The sequence below is a fragment of the Sinocyclocheilus rhinocerous genome, unplaced genomic scaffold (genome assembly GCF_001515625.1).
Source record: "Sinocyclocheilus rhinocerous isolate Xijiao unplaced genomic scaffold, SAMN03320098_v1.1 scaffold795, whole genome shotgun sequence".
NCBI classification, from domain to species: Eukaryota; Metazoa; Chordata; class Actinopteri; order Cypriniformes; family Cyprinidae; genus Sinocyclocheilus; species Sinocyclocheilus rhinocerous.
In genome coordinates this window covers 48,058-62,309 of record NW_015630361.1, presented here as the reverse complement: position 1 = coordinate 62,309, position 14,252 = coordinate 48,058, and positions in this window count along the sequence as shown.

Sequence of the window (14,252 nt, the reverse complement as noted above, 5' to 3'; positions counted from 1 at the left end):
CCTGGGGCAACGAGCCCCTCCGGAGGCTGTTTTTGAATGGGATCATCTCTCGTCTGGGCACATGTGGGCTGCTGTGGGCCGAACTGGGAGCAAACGACGGCCTGTTTGTGCCACCAGACGTCCCATGTGTTCCCTGTGAAGACTGAGTTCTCCATCCGGTCCCTCTGAGTAACTCCTTTGAGATGGATAGAGACGATATGGATGAGGCTGAGGAAGATAATGTGGATGTTCGTCCAGCCAGCTGGTTTTGGGCGGCTGGACCCAGTAAAGCGCCGCTGAAGCCTCTGGTGTCCTGTTTGGAGAGGCTGGTCAGGCTCCGCGGCAGAGGAATACCAGAGCCGCTCTGAGACATCGTCTTCAGGTTCACACCACCACTCATGGTCCAGGAAGATCACGAGATGAAGCTCTGAGAGAAGACGTCACGAGAACACGATCAGATTTGACAGCTCGATAAAATTATTTGTTTTTATCTAAACATGTGACTATATTTAGTTATATTTATCTAAAAATCATGAATAAACATAAGGAAAGCAAGCTGACAGCATGGTTTGCATTTTAAGAATGGTTTACTCTCACACATTACAAGTGAAGAGAGAGAAATACTGTAAATGCTACAATATAAATAAAATAAAATAATCAGAGTAGGTTGTGCAAGTATAAATATTAAATATTAAATAAATAAAATAAAATATAAAACCATCAGTGGAGGTTGTGTAAATAATAATTGTTTAAATAATTAATCAAATAAATAAATAATATTATATAATTAGTTGCGTTTTTTATTTTTACAGTACAAGAGAAAGGAGCATAACCAATAAATAATATTATATAATATAAATAATTAGAAAAATCAATAGTTGTTGTGTAAATTTAAATAATAAAGATAAAAACATAATATAAATAAAAAATATAAAAAGTACAAGAGAAGACAAATCAATAAAATAAACACACACAGTGTCCCTGCATATAATGAACACAAAACTAATCAAATGTAAACAAAAGTACAAAATCAAATTAAATAATTAAAAATAATAATAAATAAAAATAAAAACAAAATAATCAGTGGAGGTAGGGGAAATATAAACATACTTAAATATACATAGTCTTAAATTAGGACATTTTAATCATTCATTAATATGAAAACAAATCATATTTTAAATGCTTTTTTGTAATCATATTTTCATACGTCATTATAAAAATAAAATAAAGTAAAATAAAATAAAACAAAAATAATATAAAACCAGTGACTGTTGGAAAATACGAAGAATAAATATACAATATTTATATAATAAATGGAACAGTCAATGATTTTGTTGTTATATATTTTTCTGGATGGATAGATGGATAGTAAATTGTCAATAAATGTGGTCAATTAATTTATTTCTTCCCGCTTTCAAGCTCATTTGCATAGCTGATAATAATTATGACTCAGTGACACATTGCAGTCGTTTTGGCCGGACCGGCTGCTCTTCTCTGGAGGGGTTTGATCAGAGGTCTGCTGACAGACTGGCACCACTTGGCACTCCCAGCATGCACTGCCAGCCCTGTCTGCCATCTCTCAAGCTCTTCCAGTGACTGGCACCAAAACCATCCCCTTCTTCCCAATAATAGGACCTCTATTGTGCCTGTAGAGTCTCACTGTTGTCCACTTCTGCTCAAATTAAGTGTTTTAATTTATCTTGTGCCATTAGAACCACAGAGTCACATGACTATAGCAGTCACTTCTGGCCACATAAATCTATAACAATGGTCATATATTAACTCAGGATTTTTGATTGAACTCCTGCAGATTGTCTTGTAGGTCACGAGCCCTGATTCCAGATCAGCAGCAGCTCTGTGAGGACTGATGAAAGAGATATTGATAACGAGACCCGCAGGGCTCTGGTGACCTGACAGAGACGTCACATCCTATTAGTGCTCATTATCTGCACTGACAAGTGCCAAATTTGGAAATATGACCAAGCCAGCATGGCAGCACATGTGGGGTGTGTGTGTGTACATAAATACATCTTGGCTGTAAGTTCTCTGACAAAAGACAGCAACTCAAACTGACTTAAAATGTGGTCATGTAAAAGGGGTTAGTTGTCACATATGGAAGGGCTATATCTCAGTCACTATAGACTCAAATTCCTATTATACAAACGCTTGCTTTCTAGCAGTAGTTTAGCTTAATAATAAACTTGTTAATAAACTTATTTATAACTTATTTTCCACCACACCCACTGATGAATATGAAATAAAAATACATAAAAATACAATAAAAATATTTATATTATATAATTTATACTGTACAATTTATATATAATTTATATAAAATTAAATGTATATAAGTAAATGTAAATAATAAATTACATATTGTAAATAAAATAATAAAATAAAATATTTTTATTATATAACTGATACTATATAATTTAAATAATTCCTTATTTATATTTATAAATTATATTTATTATATATAAATAACTTATTTATAATTCCACTACACCCACTGATGAATTTAAAATAATATAAAAATAAATACATAAAAATTAAATAATTGATATTATATAATTTATACTATACAATTGACATGATATACTGTATATAGATATATATTTTTTTTTATATATAATTCCACCACTGAAATTAAAAAAATAAAATTACATTAAATACTGGAGCTGACACATACTTAATGACTTTATATTAAATACACATTATTAAATACAAATGCTTTGTTGTGAATTGTCAAAATTATACTTTCATGCTTTTTGACATCATATTTTCACATTTAATTATATTTGTAATAATTGTTAGATATGCAGTTGACTTTATATGAAATACATATCTTACATTGAGATATTTAGTTTGATAATTTGTCATATTTTTTTAATTATGAAACCAAAATTCATATTTGTTATATGATTTTTGTAAGGATATTTTCATATCTCATCGTACACAATAAAACCCACACTGGCAACTATTGAATTAAAGTATACTATAAAGACGATAAAGGTTAAACATTAAAACAAATTCATAATTTATATAGATTAAATACAGATGTTGTGCTAGATTACTTTATTTTACTTCAGACAATATTTTATAATTCAAACAAATAATTTTTTTTCACATCAGTGCCAATAAACAGCAGGATCCCAATGTGACAACTTACCCCATATAGTGTGACAACATGCCCCGCTATATTAAATCAATGTTGGAAATGTTTAACAAATGCTTCAAGTTATATACATTTATATACAGATATAAAATAAATCTCCTGTGGGAAATAAGGCGTCAAATAAATATGTCACAACTAGCCCGGTTCTCCCTTATACAGTAAGCAACAAATATACCTAATGCATCACAACACAAAAAAAGTGGAAAAAAAGCACCTGAAAAACATGTTGAGCGAATCACATCACAATGAACTCATGCATATGACAGCACTACCTCAGTCTCAGTATAAATCAATACAAACGCAGAGCCAGGTGCCTCATCCAGGCTGGAGTAATCATGACACAGCAGTCCTGAGCTCAGAGGAAGAGGATTTTAGGTAAGTGGCCCAGAAAACAACTACTGAGCAGCTGCTGATTGAATTCTGTCTCTACCACACACACACGCACAGATAGAGAGATAAACACATCTGTGATTTCTCCTAAAATATTCAACGCGCATCCTATAAAAGCCCAAACCACACAGACTTATGCACTATTTGAATATAAGCCATTAAATCTCACCTCTTATTGAGAGTTGCAGTGAAATCTAGAATTCCTGTGATAACCTTTACTGCTGTCTGCAGAATCTCAAGGGAAGGCGGAGACTTAAGACATCTGGACATGCAGGACAGTCAGCGAGGACACGTTTCGAGCCAATGAGGAAGACAAACAGAGAGCAGGAGATGTTTGCTCTCCCTCCCCTCAGCGCGAGACACACTGACACAGTGCTTCCTCAAACCCAGACACACGCCAGCAACTCATGTTTATGTTTGTCATGACATCATGCCAAAGGCCGTCTCTTGAGGACGTGTCCTCTGCCAGCATGCAGCATTACATTACACCAAACTAACATTCATTAGCATTGGCATAAAACAACCCACTTACAGCAATCGCCAAGCAAACCTAGCAACCTCTCAGAACACCCCGGCAGCACCCTAGCAACCACCTACAACACCATAGCAACACCCTAGCAACCACCTACAGCTACTCTGAAAACCCCAGCATCCAACTAGCCACCACCTACAACATCATAGCAATGCCCTAGCAACCACCCTAAATGTCCTAGCAACCACCTACATCATTATAGCAACCTACAACACCATAGCATACTTAGCAATGCTCTAGTAACCACCCTGAACATCCTAATAACTACCTACCAATGCCCACACAACCACTCCGAACACCCCAGCAACCAACTAGCAACACCCTAGCAACCACCTACAACATCATAGCGTACTTCGCAACCACCCTGAACATCCTAGAAATCACATAGCAACACCCTAGCAACCACCTACTACACTGTAGGCATGCTTAGCAATGCTCTAGAAACTAATCTGAGTATCCTAGTAACACCCTAACAACCACCTACAACACTACAGCATACTTAGCAATGCTCTAGCAACCACCCTGAACATCCTAGGAACTCTCTAGCAACACCCATACAACTACTCCCAACACCCCGGCAACCACCTACAACACTACAGCAATGCCCTAGCAACCACCCTGAATAACCTAGAAACTAGGCTACCTGCCAAGCAACTCCCATACAACTACTCCGAACAACCCGGTGACCAACTAGCAACTACCTAGCAACCACCCATAGCACTCTAGTAACCACTTAGAGACATCCTAGTAACTACCCTAAACACCTCAGCAAATGCATAGCAACACCTTGGCAACCACTGAATTTTGCTTATACAAATTTGACAACATTTTTTCCTAAAATCTAAATATCTAGTTGTGAAACACAAAGGATTGGTCCTCATCAGTGTGGACAGGGGATTTTGGATCTTCATACTGCAGCAGTCAACTGTCCTTATGTGACTGGTCTTAGCTTTATATAACAGACCTGGTTTTGTTTGTTAAATTTAGACCCGAGACCCAGATTCAATAATTTATTTATTTTTTGCCACTTCTACACGACCAATTCACTATGTCAGATTGAGTCTGTCAGGGGGAGAGAGAGAGAGAGAGTCTGGGTCAAACCAGCCAGAAGATGCTTCAGATCACATTTATCCAACAGCCTGCAGTGAGGCAGTACAGAACAGAAAAACAGGGGATGAAGAGAAATAATAAAATACTTAAAATACATAAGGAAAAGTAACCAAAAATAATAATAATAAAGGAAAATAAAAAATTAAAAAAATTATTAATAAATTGATTTTTAGGAAATTATTTTTAAAATTATTATTATTATTATTTGATTTTTTATTAAATTGATACTTTTATTCAGCAAAGGATGCATTAAATTAATCAGAAATGACAGCAAAGACAGCTAACTTTTTAAAACTTTCCATTCATCGAAGAATTCTGAAAAATCATGTATCAGTTTACACAAAAATATGAAGCAGCAGAACTGTTTCCAACACTGATAATAACAAGATATGTTTCTTGAGCAGCAAATCAGCATATTAGAACAATTTCTGAAGGATCATGTGACACTGAAGACTGGAGTAATGATGCTGAAAATTCAGCTTTGATCACAGGAATAAATTACATTTTAAAACACATTCAAACAGAAAACTAGAAACTAATATTAATGTAGATTTTAAATCAAAGTGGACAGTCTTGGTGGACAAAAGAGTTAAAAACATAAAAAATCTTATAGACCACAAATTATTATATATACTTGTTTTATGTGGGCTCAGATCCATGTTTTCATAAAATCAAACTAAATCTGTCATCTTCGCGTTTGAATCGTCAGTGGCAAATTCTATAAATATGAAAACGTAACTATAAATACAGTCTGTGAGTCAGAACAGCCGACATTATAGTCTATTCTCCCAGGATCAGGAAACAGTCCTCCATAAAATGTGCTGCACACATCTGAATATTTGGGTTGAACTGTTCTGAAACAGTGTTGTAAATACAACTTAACCACTGATTTCTAGTCGTGTCCTCTTTTGGAAGGCCAAAGAAAGTAGTTTCGCTTTCACAACGAAACACAGCGTCACACACGGCGGGCTTGAGTGAGCGGAGGCCGGCAGGCTTGAGTGAGGAACGGCGCGGCCGGCGGATTCGATGAAGGAGCGGCCAACGGTCTTGCGGCAACCACATGTGACGACCCCGGGCTGGACTCCGCTTCGTCCACGGTGAAAGCCGATCCGGCGATCCGTGGGGGCGTGTTAGAACGAGGCGTTTTAGGTAGGCGTGGTTGACTCTTAACTTTCATAAAGAATATCTCTTTGGATTTGAGACTTTAGTCTTTGCAACTTTACAGATCTTCTTTATGCACCAAGAGCTTGTAACACTCCAAAGAGAAAGGAAAACTTGAAATCGCATCATATGACCCCTTTAAGCACAGACCAGGAATAAAACAGGAAAACTGTAATTAAGTAATTATGTTTAATCTTTTTGAAATGTGAATTTCTAGAGGTGGTGCATACAATTATCAAAGGAAAACAACCTCATGCAAGGAAATAAACATTTACCAACCGGCCCTGTCAGTGTGGATTTCTATGAGATCAGGAAAACAGCACGATAGCGTGACATCATTAATCGCTGTAATACTCTGTGCTGGTGGGCTAAAAGGATCCAACATGCTAGACCGGGCTCTGACGATCCACAGGCATTTCCTACAGCGAGTCACTCCTAATCCAATTCACTCCGGCCCACACCCTTTTCTGTCATACAACTAACACGATTTAAACACTTGATGCTGTTTGCCACAGGAATCTTAATGGTCCATTCCACTGCACACTGTCCCATCTGCACAAAAACACTGCACCAAACCCTATCGCTGCCTACTGTCTACATAGTCAGCTGCCTTCTAATGTGACAAGCGACCAATTTGGAACGATCTCCATTTCATGCACCATCTTCTTTATTTTAAATATGATTAGACCTATAAACAAATACACTCCACCCTGATGACTTCATTAAAGCTCATGTTCTCAAGGTTTCTCCTCACGTGAGCAAATGAGCCAAATAAGCCTACAGCCCACACTGCATGCAAATAATATTCTTCCCTATCAGTATTTCTGTCTCATATCTAAACCTTTTTTAAAACAGAATCAACTTGAGAAGCAAAATTGTGGTCCAGATCCAGAACAAGAACCAGAATGTTCACTGTAAAGAACTCGAATGAGAGATTCAACAGCAACACAAAGCACAATGGTAAAGATATTGCACCAACTAGTGGTTGAGGTAATAATCACCTTTAGTACACTGGAAATAGACTGTGGTCTGGGTCTCAGTTTATGGCCTGACTTTAAAGAATGAAACTCAGACCAAAGCCACGTTCATGTGGTCTCAAGACACAAGACCGAGACCACAAGATCAAGACTCGTAGCTTTACAAACCCGTAAGATAAAAATCCTATAAAGGATGAAAATAATAGAGGAGCTTCGTATGCGACATATGAACTGCAGTGAAAACCTCACAGTGACACAACTGGCAAATGCATTACAGTCTGGTGTGCATTAACAAGTGTAAAGCTGTTGTAGTAATCATATAAATAGTGGACTTGATGTTTGAGCCGGAGGGACTTGCTCTTTTGGATCCAGCTACAATGTTACAGTCCAGCACCGCCTGGCACAGCTGACCCAGATTCAACAGAGACGGTTTTAATACCAATAACTATAGCCTTGATGCCCAGTTAAATGCTTTTTGTTTTTAATTGTTCCGATCCAACAGAGATCGATCTGTGTTTTCACTTAGAACATCCTATCATTATGGCAGCGAGTTCAATTTTAGTTGACTATTGAAAATGTTCAATACTAAAGAGATACTCAAGACAGAAAATGTAAAGTTACACTAGGCTTTAAAGCCTAGAAACTGCATGACGTAGCAGATCACCCTAGAAGTTTATGAAAGCCTTCATTAGAGATCAGCTCATGCTATAATCTAACACGACTCAACTTTTCCTCTCGATGAGTCATCTGACAACTAGGGACGGGCTCTAAAACCAATACTGTGGAAGACTTGAGTAGATTTACCAGCGTCCTGAAACCAACAGAGTCCAGAGACTTTAATGGCTTAATTTTACAAGATAAAACCAACAGGAAAATAATAAACTGGGCAACAACACCCATTCCCTCAGCTACCGAATAATATCATTCGTTTGGTGGGAAATTAATGCTGAGATGGGTGTAACTCTGTTCTTGTACATGAGTTGCGCATTATTGTCTGGAATAATGTGATATTGTGAGAGGGAATGTAATTAATAAGCCTTAAAATATTAAACGTCATGTGCTCATTTGTAAAGGACATTTCCTGAGGGGCTCCGCAAATCGAAATACAATTCCAGCTTCACTTTGAGGATAATAAAGCCCATACACGTGATCTTACTGAACGTTTAAGCAGCTGTCTTGTTTGATGGAACATATATAGAATATAGATTAGTATTACATTACGCCGCTCCCTGAGGTCATGCACAATGGAAGACTATTCAGTTCTGTTCCAAAACCAAATATACTGCCTACCTGGACAGCATTTAAAGCATCGCAGGCAAACTGAATACTGGTACAAAAATGAGGCAGCATCATTATGCTGTTTTTTAAGATGCCAAATGCTAAGGCAGCATTGTATGCAACCTCTTCTTGCAATCCCAGAATGCAATGTGCCAAAAAAGGTGGCTTTACACAGTCGAGTTAAGGCTGCTTATTCAGTGTAAAGGCAGTGATGCTATTGTTAACTAAGCTAACACGATTAGCAATCATTTTCAGTAATTAAAATAAAGCTGAAATAAAACAATACAAAATATGAATATGATGAAAAACCCCCAAACCTGGACAGCATTTAAAGCATCGCAGGCAAACTGAATACTGGTACAAAAATGAGGCAGCATCATTATGCTGTTTTTTAAGATGCCAAATGCTAAGGCAGCATTGTATGCAACCTCTTCTTGCAATCCCAGAATGCAATGTGCCAAAAAAGGTGGCTTTACACAGTCGAGTTAAGGCTGCTTATTCAGTGTAAAGGCAGTGATGCTATTGTTAACTAAGCTAACACGATTAGCAATCATTTTCAGTAATTAAAATAAAGCTGAAATAAAACAATACAAAATATGAATATGATGAAAAACCCAAAATTAAAAAAAAAAAACAGAAATAAAATAAATTTATACTATATTTGAATGACAGCAAAAACTAATAAAAATGACAAAAGCACATAACAAAATTACTAAGACTTAACTAAAGTTCAAATTAAAAGTAAATAATAAACAAAATGGTAGAGAGCCACAAAAATAAAAAATAAATACAACAATTTAACATTAATAAATATAAATTTACAGGATGAAAAAACAGAAAATAAATAGTGAAGTACCATTAAAAATGTTAACAAATATTTTATTCAATATTTGTGTTCATTTTTGCCTATTAGAAGGTCGAACTGTTAGCTTAGCAACATCTGGATGTTCTATATTTGTATGACATCAAGGCACCCCGACATCATGATATACCAGTGTGAGGATGTCGTCCTAATACTGCCTGTGGCTTTTAAAACACCAAATAACAAGCCACAAAACACGGGGCACATGTTAAGATCATGGGATTTTTGCCCAAAGCAAATCCAACTCGCAGTCAAAACCCAAAGTGCAGCCAGCCGCGTAAACATTATCCGTCTAATGCTCATTAGTGTGGATTTAGTTAAGCACAGGGATGCTTGCATATTACATTTCAGCATCCCAAAAACAATATAATAGTCTCCAGGCTGTGCTAACTTTACATACACACTGTAACTAGTTGCACTGTTAACCAACTTACCCACTGCTGTAGAAACGGATGACAGAGAAACATCACAGCTCCAGCGTAGACAGTCTTGCCAGTTGCATACAAGAAGTTACTAAGTTAAGCGTCCAACATTCATTTAAGTATGATAATTATAACATTGCAGTGATTCAGAGGAGAGTCACCATCTCTTCTCCAGGCTCTGAATCAAAAGGAACCGGTCTCTCATTGAAATACATATTCTCTCTACTAGTAAATGGACCAGCTGGCGTATGTCCAGGTTGGATGGATATTTTTGCCTAAGCCTGAGTGGAGGTATAGACCATTAGCAGTGGATATGGATCCTACAGTACCTGCATGTCTAGAGCTCTTGGGCCACGTTCGGTTCGGATTTAAATGGATCACGATGGTTATTTCAGATCATTATGTACAGGCTGTTCCTTTCTACAGCAGAAGTCTTTAAAGTACATTAGACATAACTGTTAAGCGGTCACAATTTAAATGGCAGAGTCTGAAATGTTCCTCATTTTTCATGCCTTCTTCCTCACACACACACACACACACACACACACACACACACAGTGTTTCTCAGGGAAGGGCTGTTAAAGTGAAGGGTACGGCATGATCCTGTCAGATGGCACAAACTTACACTTTTGACAGTCAATCTGACTGAGGATGCAATTGAAACTTTAATGTTAAATCACTTTTTCTCACTGTTACTTTGTCATACACCATCAACCTGCTGAAAACAAACCGCTTAGATTACCCGTTTCAGCCAGTTTACTAGTTAAACCATCACTGACTGCTTTCCAAGGCAGCACTTTGTTTTTGCTGGTAGTCTGTTATGACAACACTAGTCAAGTTGGCCTGAAACATTAACCATCTTAACCAGTCTGGGCTAGAAACAGACCAGCACTAGCCATCTAAAACCAGCTTAAACCATATTGAAACAAATGCTTTGGTAAATCAGAATTATTATGTAAAATTAAAAAGAAAATGACATAAAACATCCACATTTTTTAAATGATAATTTTGACTTTTTATGTCATAATAATAATTTAATATTTCATCATTTTAACTTTTTCATAATTTCAACATAACTAACCCATAATTATGACTTAGTATCTCAATTTTGACTTAACTTAGTATCTCATAATTTTCACTTGTTCATAATATAAACTTTTTATCTCATAATTATGACCTATTATCTCATAATTTCTTATCTATGATTAACTTTTTATCTCACAAATATGACTTACAATTTTGACATTAACATGACATATATTTCATACTTCCACTCATAATTATGACTTAATGTCAATTTCTATTTTTATCGCATATTATGATTTAGTATGTAGTAATTTTGACTTTTTATCAGTTTTGACTTCATATCTTATAATTATGATTTGGTATGTCACCATTTTTATGCTATGATTTGGTATGTCACCATTTATGACTTAGTATCTCATAGTTTTGGACTTTGTATCTCATAATTATGACTTTTTAGGAATTTTATTATCATCATTATTAATTATTAAAAAGACACTGTTGATCATGATGGTTATAATGAAATTTGTACAATACAATAAGACAGGCCTACCTGGACATCCTTCCTCATCATGACCTCATCCTCAACCCCAAAATTATCATCATCATCATCATCACCATCACTTTTATTATCATCATTATTAATTATTAAAAAGACACTGTTGATCATGATGGTTATAATGAAATTTGTACAATACAATAAGACAGGCCTACCTGGACATCATCTTCCTCATCATGACCTCATCCTCAACCCCAAAATTATCATCATCATCATCATCATCACCACACTATCCTCAATATCAACATCACATCAAGATGATGCTTTTGATTACCCGTATGTGAAGTTGTTGATGATGATGATGATGATGATGAAGGTGGTGAGGTGAGGTGCTTTATATGGAGGGCGAGTCTCTCTGCAGACAGACTCAAATTTCAGCCGCATTAAAGGCAGAACTGCAGCTGCAGCCGCTCGTTTATCAAGCTTTACTGGACTGAATCTAATCTGAGCATGATGGAGCGATCCATCCACAACACACACACACACGCACACACGCTGACTGACCATCACGTCTCTGTTTCACATCAGCCGGGTTGCATTTACTCATCTAATGCTCTTTATTAACTCTGCTTATTCCATTAAGACCACAGTCATAATTATAGTGAAACTCTCCCACACAAAATCAACAGCACCAGAGGAAATATGCGGCCTCTACACGTGCTTTGCTTGTTTTGGGGTGGGACAATATGTACAAGGAGCAAAACAGAATCTAGAGATGCACTTCAAGCACAGACGGTTTGAAGCAAAACTGATGGTGCTATGATAAACGTATGAAGTGATTGTGAAAGAGAAAAGCGAGAAAGAAAGGGTGTGTCGCGCTACATGAAGCCAGTGCTGAAGAGTGAGCGCCCTCTTCTTGCCGTTCTCTGAAACTGCGTACAGACCAATATTTACCTTTTATTTGTTACTTTGCAAGGACAGATTATGTATAATATTCATGCACAGCTGTGCAAGACACTTGCAAAATAAAAAAATAAATAAAAACGCAAATAAAAAAAACAGAATCTAGAGATGCACTTCAAGCACAGACGGTTTGAAGCACAGCTGATGGTGCTATGATAAACGTATGAAGTGATTGTGAAAGAGAAAAGCGAGAAAGAAAGGGTGTGTCGCGCTTCATGAAGCCAGTCCTGAAGAGTGAGCGCCCTCTTCTGGCCGTTCTCTGAAACTGCGCACAGACCAATATTGACCTTTTATTTGTTACTTTGCAAGGACAGATGATGTATAATATTCATGCACAGCTGTTCAAGACACTTGCAAAATAAAAAAATAAATAAAAACGCAAATAAAAAAGGGCAGTCAATAAGCTCTTTCATTTTATTTTAATTTTATTATCTTATTTATGGCTACTTCTGTGTATTATTTCTTAAATTCCTAATAATTCACCTTCAAACCATCCTAAAATCCTAGTCAATATTTTCAAAATATTTTCAGAAATATTACTGACTGACATGTAAGTGACCCAAAGAAAATGCATAATTTTCAGGCACAGCAGTGAATATGCAAGACACATGCAAAAAACAGAGGAGCTCTTCCTTTTTACTTTATTCATTTATATTATATTTTATGTTATGTTTTATTTTTTTATTCATTTATTTTATTTTAATTTAATTTATATTATGTATTTGTATACATTTTTTATGGCTACTTCTGTGTAAGTATGATTTCTTAAATTCTGAATTATTTGCTCCCCAAACCATCCTAAAATCCTAGTCAATATATTTCAAAATATTTTTACAAAGTTATTGACTCAAATGTAAGTGACCCAAATGCATACAACATCTCCAATCGATTTTTCCTTAAAGGCATAGTTCACCCAAAAATTTACTTTCCGTCATACTTTACTTATGCTTATGTCATTCTAAATCTGTATGACTTACTTTCCTCTGTGGAACTCAAAAGCAGATGTCCAGAGCTCTGAAAAGATCAAAAAGTGTGATAAAAGTATAGAATATGGGCTATATTTTAGTCCTCCGAAGCTATTCAATAGCTTTGTGTGATGAAGACAAAAAAAAAAAGTTCTAATAATCATTTCAAACAACATGACGGTGAGTAAATGATAAATTTTCATTTTTAAGTGAATTATCCCTTTAAGCTGCTCCACGATGGCCACATACTTACAAAACTATACAAAACCACTCTTTAGATAATTACCTTCACTTATTTAATCAATGCCAGTTCAACAAACCATTAAGCAAAATCATTTCACATTAAACTTAACATCTGTATTAATTATTTTTGTGATTAATAGAATCAATATGACTGATTTCCTATGATTTCACAGGTTTATAAACCAACAGCATAATTAAAGAAATGGAAATTAATGCACTACTGAATATAAAATAATCATTTACTCACAGATGCTGACGCAGAGTCACTGACAGTATTATTCAGGCCGGAATATTGAATAAATGAAGCAGCAGCTCCTTAATTCATCACATAAACTTCAGAGCACACGAGTCGCACTCTCTCTCTCAGGCCTGAACACATGCTCAAATTTACATGAAAACCTTCCTGTCCTGGACTCCTGTTTCTCCAGCGGTGGATTAATGCATTGGTCACACACTCGTGCTCATAGCGGATGTCCAGAGGAGACAGACCCTGTGTGTGACCAAAGGGCCGTATAGAAAAAGGCTTCTGTAACACACACAGCCTAAGCAGAGCTTTAGGACTTTCCTTGCTCAGTCTCAAGGCTATGGATCAGTTTCCAACACCCTCTTTGCATCGACAATGGAAGGAAGTCATCGGATCAGATGAATCTGTGCCGGAAGAACAGCACCATCA